General features: G+C 35.3%; 1 protein-coding gene across 5 annotated transcripts in view; it reads right to left on the minus strand.

Annotated features, from left to right (window-relative positions):
* Positions 1–25608, minus strand: part of PTPN12 (protein tyrosine phosphatase non-receptor type 12) — an 82185-nt gene that overhangs the window by 55650 nt on the left and 927 nt on the right. The window contains exon 2 of one of the 5 annotated variants that reach the window (XM_073238951.1): positions 11030–11102. The exons of the other annotated variants lie outside the window; for them this stretch is intronic. The gene's annotated coding sequence lies outside the window, so the exon portion shown is untranslated. The remainder of the gene's footprint in view (positions 1–11029; positions 11103–25608) is intronic. 5 annotated transcript variants of the gene reach the window in all.

Genomic DNA, 25608 nt, shown 5'->3' on the forward strand with positions numbered 1-25608 from the left:
TATCAAAAGCTGTAAATAAACAGATACATTCAAAAAAAATAACAGCTTTCATTATTTTATTTTTTTGTCTGCTCACATAGCCCTCATTTTCTTTTCTGTTTGTTCATCATCCATTTAACTCATGCAACCACTGGTTCCATGTTTTCCAGGCGAATCCCAACTTAAAATATTTTGTCCCATTGTCCCCACAGAAAAACTCTCAGATATCTCAAAATCTGTGCATTAAAATTATGGCTCTTGACTATGTCACCCTTCATCTGCTGTGTGTCTTGATTTAAGAAAACATGACCACTATAGTCCCTTTTACCTTTTAGTCTCCTATTCTGCCAACCTCAGATGGGCAAAGTATTTCAAGCAATCCATCACTAATCTTATTATCCTGTAAGATACAATATAAACATACAGTAAAACTGAGACTATTGAGTTCCAGCTTTAACAGATTAAGCTACAATAACATCAACTGCCCAACTAAAAATAAAACAAAGTAGACCCCGAAATTAATAGCATGAATGTGGAATTCATATTTATCTTTGCAAAAACAAATACAACACAGGAAGAGTGACCTTTGCAGTTCAAGAGAGCTCAATACGTATTTACCACTATATGGAAATAAATTATTTTTTTGCTAGGCTAGACTGCCACAAACCTGAGGTCAACAGACCAAATATTTAGAGAGAAATCTGCACTTCCTGGCAAACCATTAACGCCTGACCCCCCTGAAAATTTCATTCTTTCCTTTACAGCTTCTACAGAAACTACTTTTATGAAGTCACCAATTGTCTCCAAAAGTAATCACAATCTCAAAAGCTTCAATTACTATAAAGTACTTAACACAGATGGTTCATCCCTCCTTAAAACTTTCTTAGATTCCATGAAAAAACTGTCTCTTGATTGTCCTTCTTAATCTGTTGATCAGTCTTTCTGGCTTCTCTGTTTCCCAGTCTCTATATGTATGTTGTCTCTGGAAATGCTCTCTCCTCAGATTTCATCTTTTACCAAGTTTATAACCTCCCTATCATGCCTTTAACTATTAGATTTATGAAGATCCTAAAATCTCTATTTCTAGTCCTGAGTTCTCTCTTCAGTTCTGGTTCCATATTCAAACTGCTTACCAAACAACCCCCAACAATTCAAACCTAACTAACTAGATGAAAAGAAATTGACCTGATTTTTCAAATGCTTCTGTGTCCTTTTTTATTTTCATGGTACTTCTGCCCTCCTTATCCATTCAGGCTTAAAACCTCTGAGTAGTTTCGGACTTTCCCCCCTTATCTGTCCAGTGGTTTCCTCTCACATCCAATCAGTTTCAAGTTCTGGTGAGTCCACCTCAGTAAACATCTCCCAAACTTAGCCCTTACTTTCTAGTCCCACTGTCAATGAAAAAAGACAACTGTTTTAGTATAGGATACAGGTAACTTAATTTTCTTTAATTATATTGTCTTTTTATGAAAACGATTTGAGAAACCTTTTGAATGACTGAGGAAAATGGGAAATTTGGTGGGCATAACAAAATAAATACTATTAATTGATTAATCTATGTACGTCAAGTAGAGACGGAAGAAATGCTTGTATGTTCATTAAACCGTGTATGTAAACACAACCAGCACAACATCTAGCATATAGCATACCTTTAAAATGTAAAAACTGAGATGACTATATAAGAGTTGTTAACGGACAAGAAATTTAAGGGAAAATTTTAACTAGCTGTCTCAGATTAGCTGAGTTGTTATTGAAACTAGCAGATACCAAAATACCTTTATTTGTATTCTTAAACACTGACATTTTTGTTCTTAAAGAGGATTTTAATCCCTTTTTGTGTGCACCCTAATATTTGGTGCCATACCTAAATAGGATACTTGAGCTGCTCATTACTAGCCCCAGTTCCTGTTTAAAAACTCAGAAAGTAATTTTTAATTGTATATTGGAAGCCAATTTAGACTACCTTAGATGAGAGAAATCATGGGACAGATTCTAGAATGGTAGAATAAATTGTCATTGATGTTCTCCCCAGTCCTTCCATTATCAGTCTACACAAAGACTATAGAAGTCCTACCTGTCATAGATGCAAAGGCTTAAAAATTACCTGGCAAACCAGACTAATTTTAGAAGCCGTATTTTTGCAGCATCTAACTCCCAGTCTGGTAACACATAAGGCATAGCTATTAATGGGATCTGCTGGGCCAATTTTTCCTATCAATGCATAAAAACACTCTTTGTTTAACATACAGTATTAATGTTTTTAAGCTATAAAAAAATAAATGTAATAAAGGATCTGCTTTCACATGATCATTACCATTTTTCAAAAAGGAGAGACCAAACAGAGATAAAGCCAGGTTGCCAAAACTTTGTAGAATTAAGTTTTAAATTCTTAACAGAAACATAGTTTGGCAATTCTTTATATAGAGTTCCCATACAACTCAGTAATTCCACTCCTAGGTGTATATCCAGCAGAATTTAAAACATACGTCCATGCAAAAATCTGTACTCAAATATTCTCAGCAGCATTACTCATAAGAGCCAAAAAGTGGCAACTCAAATGTCCATCAACTGATGAATGAAAAAACAGTATGTGGTACATTCATATAATGGAATATTATTTAGCCATAAAAAGGAATGGAGTAGATTTATGCTCAACAATGAACCTTGAAAACATTATGCTAAGTGAAAGAAGTCAGACACAAAAAGCATGTATTACATAATTCCATTTATATGAAATTTTCTGAATAGGCAAATCCACAGAGAGAAAACAGATAAGTGGTTGCCACAGTGTTGGTAAGGGGAGAAATAAGCTGTGAGAGGTAATGGGTATGAGGTTTCTTTATGGGGAGGGGAGGGCAATGAAAATGTTCTGAAATTGGACAGTATAATGCCCACTCTTGTGACTATACTAAAAACTGCTGGAATGTATGTTTTAAATAAGTGAATTTTACGGCATGCAAATTAATCTCTATAAATGTGAATTTACCTCAGTAAAACTGCTATACAAAATTCTAAATAGGAGATTAGGGTTATAGTTAGTTGTAATCATTGACAGTTTCAGAGCAGGCTGACCAAGGGACACCCAATCCCACCCTGTAAAAAGAAATCTCCATCCTATTCAAATTGAGTATTATTCAGCCTCTATCCTTTATTGCAGTTCTTCTCATTAGGACATTAATCCCACAGCGCCAAACTAACAAGAATGCAGAATCTTATCTAAATAGGAATAAAACAAGGAAATTACAAATGAACAATCAGGTCTATTAAAAACTGGCTAGTGAACTTGGGTCTCAACTTTTTCAGGAAAGGATAGGTAAGTACGGTAGGTAGGAAAGAAACAAGAATAAAATATTTAATATGAGCTGATGCCCAAACCACAGGAATGAAGCTAGACGACTAATGTGGAAGACTAGATATTTAGAAAAGGAAGATAATGAGTAGAAAATGTGGGAGAAGGGAGGAATAAGTGGTAAGCAATCTAGGGTTAAAGTCTAAATTCTGTAACTTCTCTTAACTCTAACCCACAAACTGGGAAGGTGGACTAAAATAAAAGAATTAAACTCAAACCTGAATAATAAGCAAATTGTGTTCTTAAATTTTCAGTATATTTCTCTGGGGAAATGAAGTGGAGGTTACTTTTTGATGTCAACATTTAGTTTCCTTGCAAAAATTATTTAATTCTGAGATTATTTTAGACTTGATCCTGAAGGGCTACACCACAATGCTATGAAGATATGTATACCCCAAGTTACTAAGAGCATGATTTTGTCTTCAAATATCTCTTTGTATTAACGATAAGCAGTGCTCCCTCTCTGACATGTAAAATCAAAACAAAAAGTCCAAACCTTATCATGATAAAAATTACAGCCTACCTGCCTCTATATACAATTATCAAGATTTCCACAACATTTTAAATAAAAACACAAAACAATATAAAGGAAATATATAACTAAAAATAACTTAAAAACATACTTTAGAATCCATCAATCAAAATAAGCCAAGATTTCAAATAAAAGATGTGGCATTTTGACAGCCTTCAAAACCATGGTCAAAGTCACTATAGAGAAATTACATTTCCTTCAAAAGAAACTTTACTAAAGACAAGCAGAAGATATACTGATCTGGATAGTAATCTTGTAGGAAAAATGACAAGTAACTTAAATTTCACTGATTACAAGGACTATTAAACTGAATTTATGAAGCCACATTAACTGTCCTCTATGATGAGAGCATTTTACTTTGAAAATGAATCACAAATTTTGTTTTATTATGATGGTTAAATGTTTATAAATTGACTGGTGCTTCTCTTTGTGCTAAGGATGGATATATGCAAATACTTTGATATAAAGAACTCCAACAACTTAACAACAAAAATGGGCAAAGGACTTGAGTAGCTACTTCTCCAAAGAAGATACACAAATAGCCAACAAACATATGAAAAGACACTCAACATTATTAATCAGCAGAGAAATGCAAATCAAAACTGCAATGAGGTATCATCTCATACCAATTACAATGGTTATCAAAAAAACACCACAAAACAACAAGTGCTGGTGAGAATGTGGAGAAATTGGGAGCCCTGTACACTATTGGTAGGAACACGAAATGGTGCAGCCACTATGGAAACCAATACAGCAGTCTTTAAAAAATTAAAACGAATTACCATATGAGCCAACTCAAAAGATCCACCCATATGATTAACCCAAAGGAACTGAAAGCAGGGTCCTGAAAGATGTGTATGCTCGTGTTCATAGCAACATCATTCACAACAGCCAAGAGATGAAAGCCATCAAAATGTCCACTAATGGACAAATAGATAAACAAAATGGGGGTATATACATATATACACATAATGGAACAGTATTCAGCCTCAAAAGGGGAGGGAATTTTGACATGCTACAATATGGATGAACCTTGAGAACTCTATGCTAGTTGAAATAAACTAGTCACTAAAAGACAAATATTGTATATGATTCCACTTAAATGAAGTACCTAGAGTAGTCAGAGTCCTAGAGATAGAAAGTAGAACAGTGCCTGCTAAGGGTCAGGGGTAGGAGAGGAATGGGAGTTGTTTAATGAGTGTAAATTTTACTTTCACATGATGAGTTCTAAAGATAAGCTGCCCAACAACGTGAATGTACTTACTACCGAACTGCACATTTATAAGTGGTTAAGATGTTATATTTTGTTACTTGCATTTTATTACAATAAAAAAAATTTTTTAATAAAAAAGGGAAAAGAAACCTTTATAGTTGTTTGCATAGAAATTAAATGTCTTACCCAGAATAGAGAGAGAGACAGCTAATTGTGGGTTAGTGCCATTAAAGCATTCAGATTATCAGGCCTTATAATATTCACATAACATTAGAGAGGTGTGCTCTACTCATGAACTAACTGTTATTATTTTCAAAAAAAAAATCTACTTTTTCAGTTTAATGACATATTGGATCCAGACATTTATAATAAAAGGAAAAGTAAGATTCAATTATCACCTTCATAAGGATGACTAGTCTAATATCATTTTCTCCTATTATATGAGCTAGGTATTTTTAGGTAATGCAGACAGAGTGGTGAACAGGACAAAATCTTTGCTCTCATATAATATACATTCCAAAAGTATGTCCTAGACAATAGTATCATTCCTGTCTTTTACATACATCATTTTACACGTTTATCCCACCAGTACCATTGTAGCTGCTGCCCAAGATTATAATTCCCTGTCTGCCAGAGATAATCTTTTCTATTTCTCTTTATTCCCCCACAGTGCCTAGTGTCTTCCATGAATCATACACTCAATAAAGCATGGCAAGTCTTTTAGACATCGTGGGTACACTAATGAGCACATTCAGAACATCACATAGTCAATGAACTGGTTCCCTGCTATCGAATTTCTAACATACTCAGTTCAAGAAGTTGACATAATGTAGTTTGTATAACTGGAGAGTATGCACTTAAAATGTCACTTGAAATTTGATCTTTGTGGTTTACCATCATATTGACACATGAAACTGATATAAAAAATGAAGTGTAATTCAATTTATCTCAAGTACTATCTTCTTGTCCTAAATAACATACCTGAAGATATATTTTGTTTTTGATTTGGTTTATTATATTATCTATAATGTCACCAAGGAAAGCTTTCAATCTTTTATCACCAGGGGAAAAATGTGCAGAATAAATGGATCTATATATATAATATACTTATATAAAAAAACTATCAACTTATCCTTAGATATACGGTATGTGTGTATGTCTATGTATATATACACAAAATTCAAACATTTAATAATAAATTAAATTTAATGTTTTAAAATTTATACAAGTAATATATGCAGATGCTAAAACATTTAAACCATACTGTTAAGTTGTGTCATGGCTTCTCCAAGACCACTTTCAGGTTCAATGATTCACAAACAAGACTCACAGGACTATACATATAGACATAGTCACAGCTATGACTTATTACAGCTAAAAAATACAGAGCAAAAGCAGAGGGAAAAGTGCATGAGGGAAAATCCAGTAGAAACTAAGCACCAGCTTTCAAGAGTCCTCTCCTAAAACAACCACACAGGACCCCTTAATTCCTCCAGCAATGAGCGATGACAACACCTGGGAAGTGTTGTCTATCAGAGATTGAATGCCCTAAGTTTTTATTGGGGGCTGGTCACACAGGGACTCTGACCAAAACTTCAGTCTCCCAGAAGAAAAGCAAGTGTTCAGCATAAGCCATATTTGTACAATATATGCACAGTGAGCCACTCTTTTAACAGCATGATGGGAACCCTCCCAAAAGTCCAAGTTTCCAGATACCAGCCAGAGCCAACCTTGCAAGCAGGTGTTTCTAAGGATAGCAGTCTCAGGCTTGCTATATTAAATCTTCTCTGCACACAATTATAAAAATGAAAAAGTAACCCATCTCCTTCCTACACATCCCTGTCCTTGGAAGTAGCCAACCATATTAAGCCTCTTTATTAAAAGATATTTTATGTCATTTCACAAAAATAGCTCCAACCAACGCAGTTGGAAATATAATTAAATGCACATTAGCAAATATTTTGAAGAAAATATTCCTTTCTTTAATGCTTTTGACATGCTGGGTCAGAGTATACACATTCTAAATTCTACTGCTGTCCAAACTGCATTCCAAAAAAACACTTCACCAGCTTACTTTCCTATGAACAGAATATCCTATATAGAATACCAGTTTTTCTATATCCTTGCCAACATTTGCTATCATCAATTTCTGAATTGCAATGACTTAATTTCTGTATTTTATCAAATTTGGTAGAATCTTGTGGGACCATTCCCCTACCAAAAAGTTGACATTGATTAATTTGCACTTTTCTGATTACTGGAGAGGTTGGAGACATTTTTTCCTGTGTTCAGAAATTATTTGCATTTTCCTTCTATTATCATTCATAGCATATGCCCATTTTTTCTCTTGGAGAGTACCATTTATTGAGTTATAGAAGCTACTCATATATTTTAGATAACAATCATCTGTTTAAATGTGTTGAATATATTTTCCCTTAATCTATTGCTTACTGTTGCATTAACTTTTGTATTACAGGTTTTTATTTTTGAATTCAAATCTGGTCTTTATTATTATAGTTTTTGTGCTTTAAATTTAAGTCAAAAGAAAAAGCATCTAATTCACATTGTATCTGCCCCTAGATAATGTTTCCCCAATCTTTGAAGTGGCACACTGACTCCATCTGGACAACTATTACATAAAAAAAGTTTACCCAAATATGGTGGGTATTATATCTTTTTTTAACTTGCTTATTTAAAAAAAACAAAGAAATCTTATGATTAAGCTACCATTTTATATTACAAAGGGAAGTTTTAGGCAAAGTGGTGTTCTCTTGCATGACTTTGTGAAGTGACTATTCTTAATTACCAGCTAATTTCTAAAATGATGAGGCCATTAGTGTTGTTACTTCACTGTCAGCTTGACTTCTTTGAGTCTTACAACATAGCTTTGCATAAGCCTTTAATACTTAATGTCCATTGTAGGCAACACTGGCAGTCTCTGGGATTAAATTATTATAGAGCATATCCCCTATAATAAGGAACATTATTTAAATTAAAAATCTTCAGCTGGCTAGAACATTATATGAATGACAAATATGAAATCTGTTTTACCTGTGGAAAACTGACTTAGCATTTATTCTAAAAATTCATAGTATTTTAACCTATTTCTTATGTGTTGTTTGAATACTTGTAAATTTACCAACAGCCCTACTCTATGAATTATTTCTATAACTGGTCTTTTGGATTGCTGTTGTTTAGTTAGCTGCTGTTCCCTGAAGTCTCTTTATTATTACCACCTGTATTTGTTCAGCGAGTTCCCTCACCTTCAACCAAAATTCACCTCTCCTTCTGGGCTAATTTTAAAAGTCCTTTCTTACAAAACATTCCATGACTCTCCTAACAGTATTTCCCTTTTACGAACCCTCCTTGCAAAATAATGTAATGTACTTAGTGTCACTGAACTGTACATTTAAAAATGGATGAAATGGTAAATTTGTTATATACATTTTACAATTAAAAAGTTGCAAAAAAAAAATCCTCATGGCACTTTGCCCCATGGTACTGTGGTTCAGTTTTGCATTAGTTATTTGCGTACATCTTTATTTCCCCATCTCTATTGGAAATTCCTCCCAAAAGATCACATGAGGCCCACTGCAGTTCAAATGGGCTGAATTTACCAGAAAGCACAGAATAACTCACTCTTTCTGAAATGAAGCAAACTTAGGATAATTCTTTATGTGATTCACTCCAACTCTAAATGGAGATGATCATTTCATGAAAAGGAGCCTCTCTTATTTTTATGTATTAAAATAGTGCTAAAACTCTATTCTTAATGGAGTTTCATTTCTATTTCAATGAAGTTGTTACATATAAAACAGAGTTTTAAACACAGAAAGGGACCACATTATTTTTCCAAATACACACTAACCAGTAGAGTACTGAAGACATGTAAACAGAAATGCTTTGACTGCTAAGTTTGCAGAGATGAAGCCACCTCCTCCATCTCCCACCCCATAATTAAAAATAATTCACATTTTAAAAAATTCCATGTTAACAGACATGGGACACTAACATGTTCAATCCATACTCAAGTATACTTAAGGTAAAGATTCCGACAAATAGTTGACAGCTATCAGAAATAGTAACAAATTCTGTGGTGTCAGGTAACCACTTATCTCAAAGGTTCTGCCAGTCAGTCTTTCAAGTTAGGAATGACCATGTGGCTGGCACCCACAGCAGCCGCACTGGAAGACGCAGCATAATGTGACAATAAAGAGCACAGGTTTTATAATCAGAATAGTTCTGCCACTTACCCATGTAACCTTGGGCAAGTTCAGTTTCCTCATCTATAAAAACAGGACTTAAGATTAATCTGAGGATCCAATGTAAAAGACCTGATGACATTTCTTGCAGTTTATTGTATAAACACGGTATACAAAAACAGATATATGCACATTATTATTTGTGTTTTCTGTTAAACATACTTTGTAAGTGTATCATAATGATTAATTTATTTAACAAGATTTACAAAACACCAGTCATGTAGCCACTGGCTAGGTACCAAAAGTTTAAAGACAAGACAGATCAGGCCAATGGATCTCTGATTCTCTGAATCTGGATCTCTGGCCACAGAAGACCTGACAACCCAGTAAAGAAACAGAAAAATAAATACATAATTGTAATATGATAAGGTGAATTATAGTGGAAATAGATGCACAGTACTATGGAAGCAAAAAAAGAGAAAAGGTTAAGTATGCTATACCTTTTTTACTCAGTCGAACCCAATTTATTTATCACCAGTTTCCTGCCCTATCGTATGCTACCACTTAATGATTACCACTCCCATGCTGCGCAGACCTTAAAAAAAGTAAAGTTCTGTATACTATTACTAAGTCATAAATGCTACCTCTGAAATGCCTTCCAAATTGATCCCTTTTCTTTATATTCACTGTCATTGGCTTCAGATGCTCCTGCTTAAGCTACTGGAATAGCTTTCTAAATGGTCTCTGCTTCTGTCTTTACCCCTACACATTTTATTCTCCACAGAGCAGCCAAGGTGATCCTGTTAAAAATGTAGGTTAAGATTAACATCATACCAAAAGGTTCTCATCTCACTTTGAGTAAAAGCCATCCTTAGTATGACCTACCAGAACACAGATGGTCTGCCATAACTCCCAGACCAACCGCAGAGCTACTCCTTTCAACACCCATTCTGCTCAAGCACACGGACTTCCTTGATGTTACTTCAACACACTACTACAGCTCAGGTCTGTGGGCACTTAATGTTCCTTCTGTCTGGAATCCTCTTCCAGTACATGGCTCACTCCCTCATTATTTCAAGTCTTGTTTCAATGCCTTAACCACACTATGCAATAATATCCCCTACACCTGTTATATGGCAGATTGATCATATTGGTAATCTTTTCTTTCCAACCCTCCCTGTATTAAAACTCCCTGTATTAAAACTGTATTTACTCCCTGTAGTAAAAAAGACTTTGCAGTTCTTTTTGACTTAAAAGGTGGAATCTATTTCCCCACCCCTTGAAGTGGAGGTGATGTTATAACTTACTTGGGCCCAGAGAATATGATGGAAGTGACAATGTGTCAGTTCCAAGCCTAGATAGGCCTTGCTTATTTTCCCCTCACTTGCTTATCTGCCACAGCCCCGAGAGTCCAGGTAGCCTACTGGGGAATGAAAATCATGCGAAGCAGGGACAGGCAATCCTAGTCATAAAAGCCACAGCCAGGCTCGATGTGCTAGCAGCCAGCCAGCCACCAGAAATGTGAATGAACTCAGTTCAAGATCATCAAACCTGCCTGGCTGACAAACAACAGCATGTAAAAATAATTATTATAATATACTATTAAGGTTTTGTGGTTGTTATACAACATTACTATGGTAATAGATAACTGATAACATTCTATTTCTTTTTCTTCCTGTCTTATTGTTTTCTGTTGCACTAAATATCTGATCTACTATGTATTTACTTGTTTACTAGGTTACTGTAACTCTTACCAACAGAATGTAAGCTCCATGAGGAGTCTTCAGGGATTAGGATGATGCTTGGCACAGAGTAGGTAGGCATTCACTGAATGAATAAATAAAAATGAGCATGATGATTTAGTAAGCCATTTGGATCTATGTATTTTTGTTAGACATCTTTTTAATTTATAGAAGCCATTAAACTCAGAACCAGTCTGTTGAACCTATTTCACAAGGTGTTAATATCAGGATTTTGACAAAATATTATAATTTACTAAGCAAATATGCTTTATGAGTCATCCATAAATAATTTTTTAAAATTTAGTAATATTTTTTGCATAGGCTTTATTCCATCCTATTCTAATTTTTGGTATTTCATGATAATAGATTTTAGCATAGTAGTACAACTATTTAAGACGGTCATGCTCAAACTTTTTACTGTTATCAAAAGTTGAGAGCAGACGTGGAGGATTGAAGTCAAAACTCTCAGGTTACCAATCAGTTGTATCTTCAGATAATTACACTACACACAGTATTTTATCCTCTATCACTAAAGAGGTCCAAAGAGAAAGAGAAAGAGAAAAGGAGTTGCCATTTCCCCTCACATTTATTTTACTTTTCACTTACTGCTCTCACTCTTCCTTCCTATCATTTAAAATAACACCTTGTAATACACTGTGTCTTTTATTTACATTATTCCTAATTCTCACACTGTAAAATATGCCTATTTTATGAAGGAGGAAACTAAGATTGAGAATAGCTTAAATAACTTATCAAAATTACATAGGTAGTAGGGGGGGAATCTAGCTACCACAGCATTGCTCATGTAATTGTATATTAATGATACCAACATAAAAAATAAAAAAAATTACATAGGTAGTAAATAACAGCTAGGTCTAGTCCAGTATAATGCTAGACACTCAAATTGCGGAAATCAAATATGTATCACAAAAAGATACGCTGCTTCTATCTGGTCATTTCTTTATTGCTATCTATATAATCCTTCTTTAACCTCCAATAATTAAGATTCCCTCCCACTAGTATCAAGGATTATTTTATTTTTTCCCCTTTTAGCTACAACATACCTTAGTAGTGACAATTTATGTATCTATCCACATTCTATTTTAAAATAAAATTTTCTAGACTTTAACATGAAAAATAATAAATGGTGAGATCATTTTGGAACATTTGAAAATATTAGATATAGCATAAACAACATATAATTTGCAAAGAATTCATGGCTTGCAAACAATATAAATACTAGCATATAATAATAAAGCAAAGATGGAAAACGTAATGTACTGGTTAAATATTCATCCTATACTTCTAGTTTAGATTAAGTTGCATTTTTCAAAACTACCTTAAAATTAAACTACCAGCCATCAGAATGTAGGGTACAAGAAAATATTGGTATTTTATTATTCTCTGAAACTCTTAAGCAGCATTAGAATAAGTAATGTCATTGTAGTCAGTTTTACAAGACTAGTAAGATTCTTTTTACTTCTAAATATTCAAGTATTTCATTATATTTCCCTCAGGAGCTAAGAACATGAAAAATAGAAAGTACACTGCATCTGAGTCAGTTATAAAGGAGGGAGACCAGAGGGGGAAGTAAAAACCCAGGTAGAAATGATGCTTCAACATCAAGGAAAGGACTCTGAATGCTGAGGAGGCATCAAGAAAGATGTGTACTACTATGAAGTATCTATCTATTGATATGTCCAAGAGATATAAGGAAACCATAGTAAATGCCAATTCAACAAAATGGTAAAGCTTGAAATCAGCTTACAATGGGGATTAAGGATGAAGAAGGGGCTGAGGGCGTGGAACTAACCAATGCTACCTAATCGCTCCTTCAAGAAAGCTTACTTCAAGCCTTCATTTTACCAATAATAATTCCTTTGAATATTGACTTTCACAAAGAAAAATTTCCTGTTTCAAGCTTTCGAAGTATTAAAATACCCCTCCTCTTTCTCCTTCACAAAATTAAAAAAACCAAGACACTGGTATATTAAACATTAAAACCATACTTCTCTTACTTAAATAATTTTCTACTATCTAAATTCAAAATAATTGAAAAACAAAACTTTATTTTATGCAACATCTAAAAATGCCAGTGAATGGGTTGGGATATATATTTGAAGACAAATCATGTCAGTTGCAAAACCCTATTATTGATAATCACCTACTCTGGTGTTCTTCTTTTGTATTTATATATAACCTATTTAAAGTATTAGAAGTAAAGAATCATAACCAGCTAAGCACAAATAAGGGAAATTTCTAAATTACACAGTACACTCTGCTATATTTCTAACACCCCTTTTCAATACATGTTAATGAATCTCAGGCATAAACAGGCCAATGGACAGAGCAGATAAAGATGAGCAGAAAAACGGAGGTACATAGGAAGCATCAAGGCAAGCAGTTACACAGTATAGGCTGGCAACAAGCCAACAGCACTACAGCACTGCAATGTTAGGTGATTTGGGAACTAAAAGCATTATAGTTATTCTATTAATGCAAAATCTATTGTAAAGAAAACAGATTAGTCTTTCAGATAGTGATATGTTTTGGATATATATTCAGAGACTGGCTGAAGAATGACTAGATGCAATACTTTCAAAAACATAATGCTCAGGTTCACATTTTAACATTAAAAAATTATAATTTGAATCTTAGGTACCATAAATAGGTAGCTTGTAGATTATCTTAATTTTATCTTAAAAACTTGCTTAATGTTATGTACTGTATATGTGAAATAATGCTCTGCCAGAGCCGAGAGAATACTCTCTCAACACAAAAGGACTCTTCATGCTTCTTTTTGCCTCGTCTGAAAGGTGGGTGGAGTTTGAGGCTGAAACTTAAAAATAGTCAAATATATTTTTTTTCAGTTTTGCTTTAAGGATTTTTGTAGAGTTGACCCTTGAACAATACAGGTTTGAACTGTGCAGGTACACTTATATGTGGATTTTTTCAAGAAATACATTGGAAACATCTTTGAAGATCTGCAACAATTTGACAAAACATTTTTTCTCCAGCTTTAATACAGTACATATACTTGTATGTTATTTATACATATATAACCTAATACATATAAGTTAATTACCTGTTTATATTATTGTAAGGCTTCTAGTAAACAGTAGGCCATTGGTGGTTTGGTGGGGAGTCATTTGTTGGTGTTCCTAACCCCACACTGTTCAACTGCCAACTGTACTAGATACTCTTTGGGCTGCCTGTCCACTTAGTGAACTATCCTCTTCTTTCCTTAAGAAACATCTGAACAAGTTCCCCACCCTGGGTCAACTACACACGTTTATACTACACAAATCAATCTATCTCACTGACAAGTTGATTCTTTCAGTAATGTGAAAGTGAGATACAGCAATTCTGGTCATTTTGAGCTCTTGCCCTACACTGAGATAAAGTGCCTAAGTTAGATCACCAGAAGGGACGCCTTTACTTGGCACGTGCGACCCCACCAGTGAGAGCCACCACGGCTGACCGGAGGAGTCACGCAGGCGCACAGAAGAGCAAAGACAAGTACCCAAGCCGTCCTAGAGACAGAGAGACTAGTGAACATGGAGAACCACAGACAGACTGAGGGGCTGGAAATGAAGAGAAGGGTCACCCAAGTTATAGATGGTGCTCCATTTCTTGGTTCCTGTCCTTCAAGTAGCTCAAGAGTGGTATTCTATTGCATTAAATTCTTTTTTCACTCAAGTTAGTTTGGAAATAAGCTGCAACCAAAAATCTATACCAACAAATAATTTTTCTGTAATTTTCAGGGCATTTGTGCCCCACTCTTTTTCCTTTATTGACTTCTTCCCTAAATAAGAAGACTGGAATTGTTGCCCTAGACAACATCATGTCACAGAAAACGAATCTGCTTTGATAACTCAGCTCTGCCAACTTCTAAATGTAAAACATGTAACAAGCTTCCTAATTTCTAAATCGTTTTAGTATTTCTTTTAATGTCCAGGTCTATAACTTATGAGTATATGCACTGAACACATGTGAGCAGAAGGTATCCAGAAAAGCTACTTTTTAAGTTTTTGTAGTATGGGACCTAGGACTCCTTTCCTTTCTCAGTTTGGTTGTGGTCCCAAACGTGTAGTCCCCAAACCTCTCTGCTATCTCAAGGGAAACTCAGATCTGCTGAGGAACCCAAACTAAGCAAGAGGCCTACCATTATAAATAACTTGCCTAGGTCCTAAAGACTTTTTATTTTTTTATTTTTACAGGACACTGTTAACAGAGGCCAATTAAAAACACCAATCTAACTAACCATCTAAGAACTATATAAGCACGAAGTACTACTTTAGGTATCTGGAATAAAGTAAAATCACCACAATTTAAAATGATCCCTCATTCCCACCAGGCCATATGTAAAACTAAACAACTATGCCATAATGAGACGTCAGAGCACTCCTCACCAAAACATGCCGGTATGCCAAAGCCAGTTTCACATTCATCTCATATTCAGTGTTTAAGTTCTTCTCCCTTTGGGAATCTCCTCCTAGTATTTGAGTACAAGCACTTCACTTTTTTATACACTGCCATCCTGTTCCCTCATCTAAAACCCATAGCTCTTATCTCCATGTCTTCGCAAATGCTGTTGTTTTTTTCTATCTGAAATACCCTTTATTCTCGTCCACCTGACAAACTGTTCCTTCAAGGGTCAGTGCAAATGTGGCCTCTCTGCTGAAAATGGTCATGATACACTCAGGCAGATTTAGGCTCTCCTGCTTCTATGATTTTAAATTTTGCATTTCCATTAGAGTAACATAACATCTTGAATCACTACTAAGTACCTTCTACATATTATGTTAGTAGCTTTACATACATATTATCTTGATCTTGGTCCTCCCAGGTAGGTATTATATATCCCCTATTTCCCTAGGTAACCTGCTTATAATCATGGGAGAGCCAGGGTAGAAATTAATTCCTATATGGCTCCAAAGCACCTCATCTTTCTACTAGTCTAGAGGTTCTAAAGTTTTTGGAATCCAAGCCCCTTGATAATCTAAAAGCCATGAAACATTCTCCAGTCTCCCACCCTGCCCCCCTCTCCCACTGCAAAGAGCTTACATATAAAATATTATGAATAATTTGAAAGGGTTCAGATCCCCCTGAAGCCCATCTATTGCCCCCAGAAAAATTCCTGCTGCTTCTCACAAGTTTGTTTACAGTTGGTAAACTTCTCGAGGAAAATGTCATATTTTAAATTGTCAGTTCTAAACACAGTGCCTAGGGTATAATGGGCACTCAATGAGTATATTTTTTATGAATGGTGGATGGTAGGAACTATGGAAAGATGACAGGGACACATTTTTGCATTCCTTCAGAGTCTACCAGGGTAACTACTCAAATGTTGTTAAATAGCTTTTCAAATGCAGATTACATCAAAAAACAATTAATAAAGAAAATTTCAGTTATTAGCATACATCCCAACATCTCCTGAGATTAACACGATCCAAATCCCACATTCTCTAAGAAAAACTTTTAAGGAGCAACTACTACTAACTGCCATAAACTGGTTCAGACACTATAAGGTACTAAAAGAAGCAAGATTTTTTGTGATTTAAGAGGGAAGGAGATAATTATCAATGCTTGAGTGCATGAATCTAAAAAATTTAAATACTACAGGAATATGAAATGCTGGGAGAGGAGTTCAACTATCTGCAAAAGACTAGTGGTTTAGAATAACTGCTTATCACTGGACTTGCCCTTCGCAAGTCTTGACCTCAAATTTAATGAAAGGCTTTTTCCCCCTGGTCTTAAAAATCAAATTTTACAATGGAGAACAAGGGCTTTAAGATAAACTGGCCTAAAATATTTATCTAGAAAGTGAGAATTACATTTTTTGCTTTTGAGTTCTGAAGTTGTTCTGAAAAGTCTAAATTTTTTGTGTTCTCATTTTCGAAGCAACATAAAGGTCTATGAACTATTATAAGGAAAGTTTTCTAAAAAAGGAAGAAGTATGTTCAACAGTACAACCACAGCTAAGCAAGATTTCATTCACTCAATGACTATTCTCAAGGACAATAGCTTATTCCAGAGGCACGAGAGGTTATACATTGCGGAGTACAGAGTTTAACACTGGAAAGGTCATGTGAGACTGCGTTCAGGCTCTGGAATGCCAGGCTAGAAGTATAGACTTTACCATATTGACCTATGATTCTAAACTGGGGTAAAAGTTACAAAATTGGGAGAAGGGGAAATTGGAAAGACAGCATATAATTAGTTTGAAAAAAAGCAGAGCTTGGATTTGATGCTCCGTGTTGGCTTAACATTTAAAAGTCCAGTAATTTTAATGGTCACCAAAGGGAGCCTTGAGTTTTTTTGAACATAAATTTTTTGATAATGAAAATAAAACCATGTTTCTAAAATTATCCTACATAAACAAACGTATTAAAGAAAACATGGAACTAAGCAGCAACAGGAGGACTCAAACCCACATCTCCTGCATTTATTACCAGTATGCTTTCCATTATTCCACAGATGCCAACATTTGAAATGGTATTTTAGGAAAATGAGTATGATATGTGGAATGGATTGGATGAGGCAAGAAACCAGAGGCAAGGAGAGAACAGCTATTACTGTAATAACTCCCAAAGCACCCAAGTTGCAAGATACCATTATTTTTTAAGAGATTCTAGATACCTGGTATCTGGGTTTTATTACTGAAATCTAAAACCAAAAGTAAAAGTGGACATTTTATTTAAATTAATATTCTACAATAATGTCCCAGAAATATGATTCATGGAGTGGGGAATACTTAAGTAGTCACTTTAAGTGGTTCCCTGAATTCTTATGCACATCAACCAGTGTCTAGAGAAAGTACGTACTGTACTTTCTTATATTTATGTAGAAGATATTACAATTAATAAAATCATATTTATTGAAAAGTCTAACTGAATTCAGTCTAGTATTTTATCTTGTATTTTCTTTTTCAGTGGATCCTGAAAATACAACCAGTTGTGTAAACACACCTGTACGCATAGGAGGAGGGAAACAGCTCTCATGCTGGTCTAAGAGACAAGCCCTTTGGACCATTTGAAGAATCCACCTGAAGAAAAAATCCATGTCTCATAGCTTTAAACTCACTGTAATTTCTGCTTAAACAGTGGCCATTAATGCCTATTAAGTGCCAGACACTATATTAAGCAATGGGATACAGAGATAAATTAAGTTCGTCTCTAGCCTTGGAGGCTTTAGGTCTGAGGAAGTCAGAAATGTAAATGTTCATGAAGCTGAGGAGAAACACAGAAGTGTTTTATTTTTTAACACAGGAACAAAAAAATTTTAATCTAAATGTTAATGTCTTACTTTCAGTTTCAACCTGTCAAAAACTTTTCTGAACTAAATGTCAAAAATTGAAGGAAAAAAAGCTAACAATATTCTAAAAGTAAATATATACAGTGAAACAGTCTTGAGAATTAACAATTGAGGTAAATTTTTAGAGTGCTGTCTCAATAAGCCATGTCTGGAGAGTTACTCAGAAGTTCACTTTCATTTGTGAAGTTATTTAAAATATAAATACATGGCTGGACACTCAAAAGATGGATTAATAAATCAACTAAATCAGTGGTACTAGGAAAGCAACACGATTAGCAGAAAAGTGAGGATGAGTGGAGACTTGCCTATCACTTTACCTTTGAAAGACATGTTACACATAGAGCACCATTTATATAAACTTACTGAGATATTTTAAAAACCTACAACCAGCCAACCACAAGATACCACCTCACACCCACTATGATGGTTATAGTAAAAAAGACAGACAGTAACAAGTGTTGGCCTGGTAGGAATGTAATGTGCAGCAGTTTTGGGTAAATCTGGCAGTTCCTCAAAATGTTAAACATGAAGTTTGCATATGACCCAGTAATTCTACTCATGGGTATATACTTATAATAACTGAAAACATATATCCTAAGGAAAACTTGTATTTCATAGTTAGCTATGCTTCATAAAATTGAAAATATGATTATTAACATTATATATATTAGTACATAATACAAAGTGTTCCAAAAAGTGGAAACAGCTCAAATATCCATCAACCAATGAATGAGTAACAAAATGTGGTATATCCATACAATAAGTATCATTCGATCATGAAAAGAAATGCAGTATTTTTGATCCATGCAACAACATGGATGAACCTTGAAAACACTGTTAGGTCAAAGAGCTGGTCACAAAACACCACATGTTGCAAGACTCCATTTATATACAATGGCTACATGAGGCAAATCTATGGAGACAGAAAGCAGATTAGTGATTGCCTAGGGCTGTGGGAAGGAGGGTGTGTGGGAAGAATGACTAGTAATGGGTATCCTTTTGGAATGATAAAAAAATTCAACATGGTAATAGTACAATTTTGTGGAAAACTATTAAAAAACTGTTAAATCACACATCTTGAATAAATTTTATGGTAGGTGAATTTCATCTCAATAAAGCTCTTATTAATTTAAAAAATAACTACAAACCACAATACTGAACAGTTCAAAAAACAAGAAAAATGTATATACTCATCTAGTCTGTGCAGCTTAAGATCTTGCCAGGCTTTCAGTCTTCCCTACTGCTTTCTACATTTCAAATCCAAACTTTAAATTGAAAACTTCGGAGATCTTATTTAATGAAAAGACAAGCTGTTATCTTTTAAAATTATAAATAGCAATCATTTCACACAAAAAAGGATATACTTATAGGTAAGAAATATATGAAAATATTCTCTTTGCTTTAAAAGCAGAGGGTGGGAGGGGAGTTCTTCAATCTGTGTCCTCTAGTTTCTGCCATCTATTGTCAGAATGCCAAAGGAAATTGAAGGAATTTATACCCACTTCACCTATTTTCTCCTTAATCCACTATAATCTGGACTATTCCCATACCCCAACCCCACACTGCTTTTTCTAGTCACCAAATCACTCCTACTTGGCAAATGGAATGGGTACTTGCTCAAACTCACCTTACCGTCTTCCCTAAACTATTTGACTTTGGTTAATTATTTTTCTGAAAACTCTCCTAGGCTTTTTTGACATCATCCGGGTTCCTCTTCCTCCTGTGTGATGACAAGTTCTTGGGTACAATCACTAGGACATCCTTTTCAGGCGGCTCTTTAAATGGTAATGCTCTTCAACCTAAAGCTAATCCACTCTATATACTTGTCTGAAAAAGCTCATTCACTCCCATGCTTTCAACTACCTCTTTACATGCTTATACGATGACCCCCAAATCTTTAACTCCATCCTGTCAGCTCTCTTTCTACTAAATGTCTCACAGGCACCTCAGTTTTAATATGCATAAAACTAAACTTATTCTCTTTTACCTTGAAATTTCCTCCCACCATCTCTGCTTGGTCCTCTCTACCTTTGTTTCTCCTCCCTCACTCAACTCTACCAACCAAATTGTACAATCTAATTTTCATGATAGTACACCAAGCTAGAAACCTTGGAGTCATACTACAAGGTTCCTTTCTCCTTTACTACCCACATTTAGTGAATCATGGAGACTTCTTTCTTAATCTTTACCAGATTCTTTATATACTCTCTATTCTGCTTAGCTTAATTCAGATCCTCATCTGACTTCTTAAGAGTTTAACAGCTTCCAAAATGCTCTCCTTCACTAATCCATCCTTCATAATGCCATCAGAATTAACTTTCTACAACACAAACCTGTTAACTGACTGCTTACCTTTTTAAAACCATGCAGTGGCTCTCCAGAGACTTCCAGTAGTGATTCTCAGCTTTTCTACCAGAACCTAACTGAATGACATAACTGAAGGCTCATAGTTAAGTTGGAGTGGAAGGGAACCTAACACTGCTGGAATGTTCAACTAGCATGTCTATTTTCTTAACACTTGTTCACTTTCCCTGTGACTCTTAAGAATTGTAGTGCAGAACTGTTCAAAATTATTACTATTGATCTACAGTATAAAATACATCATAGGTCCAAGACCTTCAAAATCTAACCCCTACCTTCCTCAGCATCACCTTTAACAGGCATTACCTCACAAATTTTCAAAGTATGGTCGGTCACAGGGACAGTCCACTCCCAGACCATTTCAGAGAGTCCATGAGGTCAAAACTCTTTTCTCAATACTAAGCTACACTTCCTCATCTGTAAATAAAAGGATGTACAGACCTTAGTAATTTTTTTCATCATTTTCATTATTAGGATTGTAAAGTTTTCTAGAGGGTACATGACACATGATACTATATGAAATGTAACACTGCAACAGTATGGATGCATCAGATGAGAATCCAGCTGTCTTTTATTAAGCCAGAGAATACAGAAATTTGCAAAAATATTAAAAATAATGCTTCTCACTATTTTGTTTTGAAAAATAATTACTTGTCATTGAATATACTATACAGGTTAATGTGGAATGGGGTTTACTACCATTAAAGTGAATTATTTTTTTTAATGTTTTAATTCATAGTACAGTAAAACAAAAGACCTTTGGGGTCCTCAATAATTTTTAAGAGTGTAAAGGACTCTTGAGGCCAAAGGTGTGAAACTGCTGCATCAGTTATAGCATATTCTCTACCACTCTTCTAAACATGTTCAACTTTAAAATCTCGATCCTTTTGCATGGTGATGTGCCCTCAACCACTAGCCTAGTTCGAGGCAGGTCTTACGACCTCAGATGTATCCTGGAGAAACAGGATAAAAAGAACAGAGGTTTTGAACTCAGGCAGGATACTTAACTTCTCAGAGTGTGTTCACATCTGTAAAAACACTGATTATATCTACCTTAGAAACTACTGATGTTAAATAAAACAATGTAAAATACCTGCCATAGTGTTTAGCATATACTAGGGATTTAAAATGTTAACTTCCTTCCTACTTAAATAATTTAATAAAGTCACTAACATCACTGTAGTAAAATAAAAATAATATAATAATTATTGAATCGTAATAAAGCCAACAGGTTGTTTTGAGCATTCTGTCAGGGCTAGTATTTGTAGGATGGTTTTATATAATAAATTCCCTGAAATGCATAACTTCTATGGTACTTTGATAAATTAAGCTCAGATTAATTTAAAATACCAGAGTTATTTTAAATAGCATTTTAACATAGGATGGCTTCATGTAATATCCCAGTGTAGCCTTAGAAAAATGTCCAAAAACCCTTTCTTCCCAATGTTTCACAAAAAGTACTATACTTTATACCTCTGCTACATCTTGTTTTTAAAAATTCCACTGAGTCCACTCTTAAACACTTGTTTCACCTTCATAAGTGGAGAGCTGGTTTTTAAGCTGAAACTGCCCTCTTTCCTTGTAGCTTAAGAGTCATTTTTCACAATTTTTTAATATGCAAGTGTCCAATGCACTCTGGATAACCTTTAGCCTGATCTACTTCTTGTTTCAAAACTTAGGATAAAGCTTTAAAAAAGAGAAGGATTGAAAGTGAAAACCCAGATAACTACTTTTATCTATCTCCAGTTATCTGTAAATGACTACATAAATTAGGCCATGAGGATAAATAGATCTTAGCACAATAATTTATTAGATGATGACCCTAAATATCAGACCCATACCTCAGCCCTGTGAAGTAGGCAGCATTTTTCTTCTTTTAAAGATGAGAGAAATCAGCCAACTTCTTTTAAGTGGCCTGCCCAAAGTCAGATAGATAGCTAATGGCAGATAGGATAGTAAAACTCAGGTCTGTCAAACATGAATGTGCAGCATTCTACTTCATACATTTATTTGTTATGATCACTGTCCGTGATCTTGCAAAAAAGACTGAAAGTCAGAGATGGTCGAAATCAAGTTCTGGATCTGCCACAAATTAGCCATCTAACCTTCAGTAAGTAATCATCTCAGTACCATAGTTTACACTATCTCAATACTTTAGTTTTCTCCTCTTTACGAGAAAGGGGGTACATAAGGCCAAGGACAAGAATATACAACTCAGAATAGTTAATGACAGGTAGAAAAATTTCCACCTTCACTAGTCATCAACAAGTTCAAATTAAAATAAGACTTCATTTTCAATCATCAAATTATCAAAGATCAAGATAATTATTACATGAATACTCACACATTACTGACAACTGTATAAACTGACACACCTCCAAAAAATTATTTATAAACAAGCATTAAGTGTTTATATCCTTTTGTCTACTACTGGAAAATATATTATGCAATAACCCAAAATAAAAAGTTTTCTGTATTTATGTTCATTACAGAATTATATAACAGCAGAAAATAAATGACCTAAACATTCAATCATAAGGAAATAGGGTTAAACTATAAAATAGTAGGCAGGCAAAATAGTATATAGTCACTTAAAATCATTTTTATAAATGAAAAACTTATCAAAATGTTAAAAAAAACTGAGAATATAAGATGGTATATGTACTACGGTCATAGAGAAGCATTAAAAACATTAACAGAGACAGCCTTTGGGTGATAGGACTATAGAAAGGATGGACAGAATGGAAAAAGCAGTTTGGATGACCACTTTCCTAAATGTACAGCATTACTGATGATTATTCTACAGTTTCCAAATTTGAAAAGAACATTATTACTTTAAAGCTGAATAGCATTATAATAGCTAGATTATCTCTAAGGCTCAATTCTAAAATGCTACAACTTAAAAATCAATTTTTTATCCACATCATAATTTAAGAATGACACAACAGTTAGACTCTATCAGCTGATCTTCTATTCTCTTTCCACTGTTTCCCTTCAGCCTTCCAGTGAAGGGAAAAAGCAGCAGCAACTAGCAGTCTTAATTATAGTTATTGCTTATCAGGTCACTGAAAAAAAGCCAGCACTATAAAAGAATAGCCTTAGTCATCAAATCTCAAATGTAGAATCACCTAGCTATCTCTAGGTACCACGGAAAAAAAAGGAAACTCATTTAGTCCTTGAGAAATTAAATCTCCAATAGGAGTCTCTGACTCATCCTCAAAGCAGGAACCTGAAGGCTACTTCCCCAGGACGGGAGTTCAGAGACTGGGCACCTGTCCTGATGGCCTTCATCACCAAACAATGAATGCTCTTTCCTTACAGGATATACCCAGAGGATAACAAGATGACCAGCAAGCAAACCAGAAGCGGCCAGGGACCACACCACCTGTTCTTCCATTACCTAAATAAGATTGTAAAACACTAGTTTTACTTTTAAAATATTTTAAGTTAGTATTTTCTTTTTTTGCTACAGAGCAGTAAAAAGGGGACTCGAATTATTTTAAATAACAGGATCAGTTTTGTAAGGGAAAATGTCTTTTTTTTACCCTTCTCAGAATCAAATTTTTTCAAAAATATATAAACTAAATATCAAAAGAAAATGTTCAAAATAATCCACACATTAATCTACATTTTTCTGTCTTCAAAAGATAGTAACAAAATCTTACTCTTACCTTCTATTACTGGTCTAGGGTAGCGGCAACCACAAAGCTCCACAATACTATTATAATACTGTGTAAGATCAAGGATCTATTTTATAAGCTGTTAACAATTTTAACGCTAAAGCTTTACTAGACCGAAGTCTCTTTAAAATGTGAAGTATTTCAGTACCTAGTCATTTCACCTGCACCTTGTAAACATTAAACTGTACTTTAAAACAAAATCTAGCCATGTTTGCCGCTCATTCATTTTTATAGACATTGTGTATCGCTTTTTACAATCGAGAATTAAGAAATTAAGTGATTATAGTCGGAGGTGCATGTCGCCCAGGAGCAAAATTTTCCCTAGCTTATTCCCCATTCCGAAATCTCGCCAAGGCTAAGGAGCAACCACTTCCCAAAGTCCCACTTCCTTTTCCATTCCCCAGACCTCCAGAGTTTCCAACGCCCCAGTCTTGCGCAATATCCGTAGGAGCAGCCGCCGCAACCACCGCCTCCTAAGCCGAGAAACAACCCTAAAGGGAACATTGTCCAGCAGAAAAATAAAGGGGCGGGGTGGGGGGCAGTGTAGGAAGTCGACTTCTGGTCCCACGCCTTCGGATCTGACCCCCTCACTGTGAGGTATCTAGCGATTTCACGAACTAGACTTTTAACCTCCTCTCCAGCCCTCCCGTACAGGCAGAGAGCGGAAAGGGGGTGGGGGTGGGAGGGAGGCCGAGAAGGTTATCTCCTAGTTCAGGGCTCCGGCCCGTATCGTCGCCTCCGCCCCGCCAGGACTATTGTTCCCAAGTTCCCCACCCCCACCCCGGATAGGAAGTGATAGTCACATCCCCTCCGCCTTCGGCAGTGTCCCCTAGGGAGTCCAAAGTAGGTTTCCTTTAGGATAACCCCCCTTCACTCACACACACACACTTGATCCTTCAACATAAGTAACGCTGACCCCAACACCATCTCAAATCTGGTCTCAAGAGACAAGGGACGGGTTGGGCGTAAAGGGAAATTGGGCATACAACGAGACAACGAGATTCCGTATGGGCAATCCTTTCCCAAACGTTGGAGATAACTGCGAACCCAGAAAAGGCAGAAGTCCTACCTTGCCCACCTCTGAGGCAAGCTTGAGGAGAGGGACCCACGAGTTAATGCCAACCTCGATACCCTCGTTCCTTCGTCAGCCTGGATCTGCTCTCAGCCCCGCGCAGACACGCTGCCTCGACCCCCCAAGGAGGGGCAGCCTGGATGCGGAGGTGAGGGGAGGCT

This window comes from Manis javanica, chromosome 6, assembly GCF_040802235.1.
Source record: "Manis javanica isolate MJ-LG chromosome 6, MJ_LKY, whole genome shotgun sequence".
NCBI lineage: Eukaryota > Metazoa > Chordata > Mammalia > Pholidota > Manidae > Manis > Manis javanica.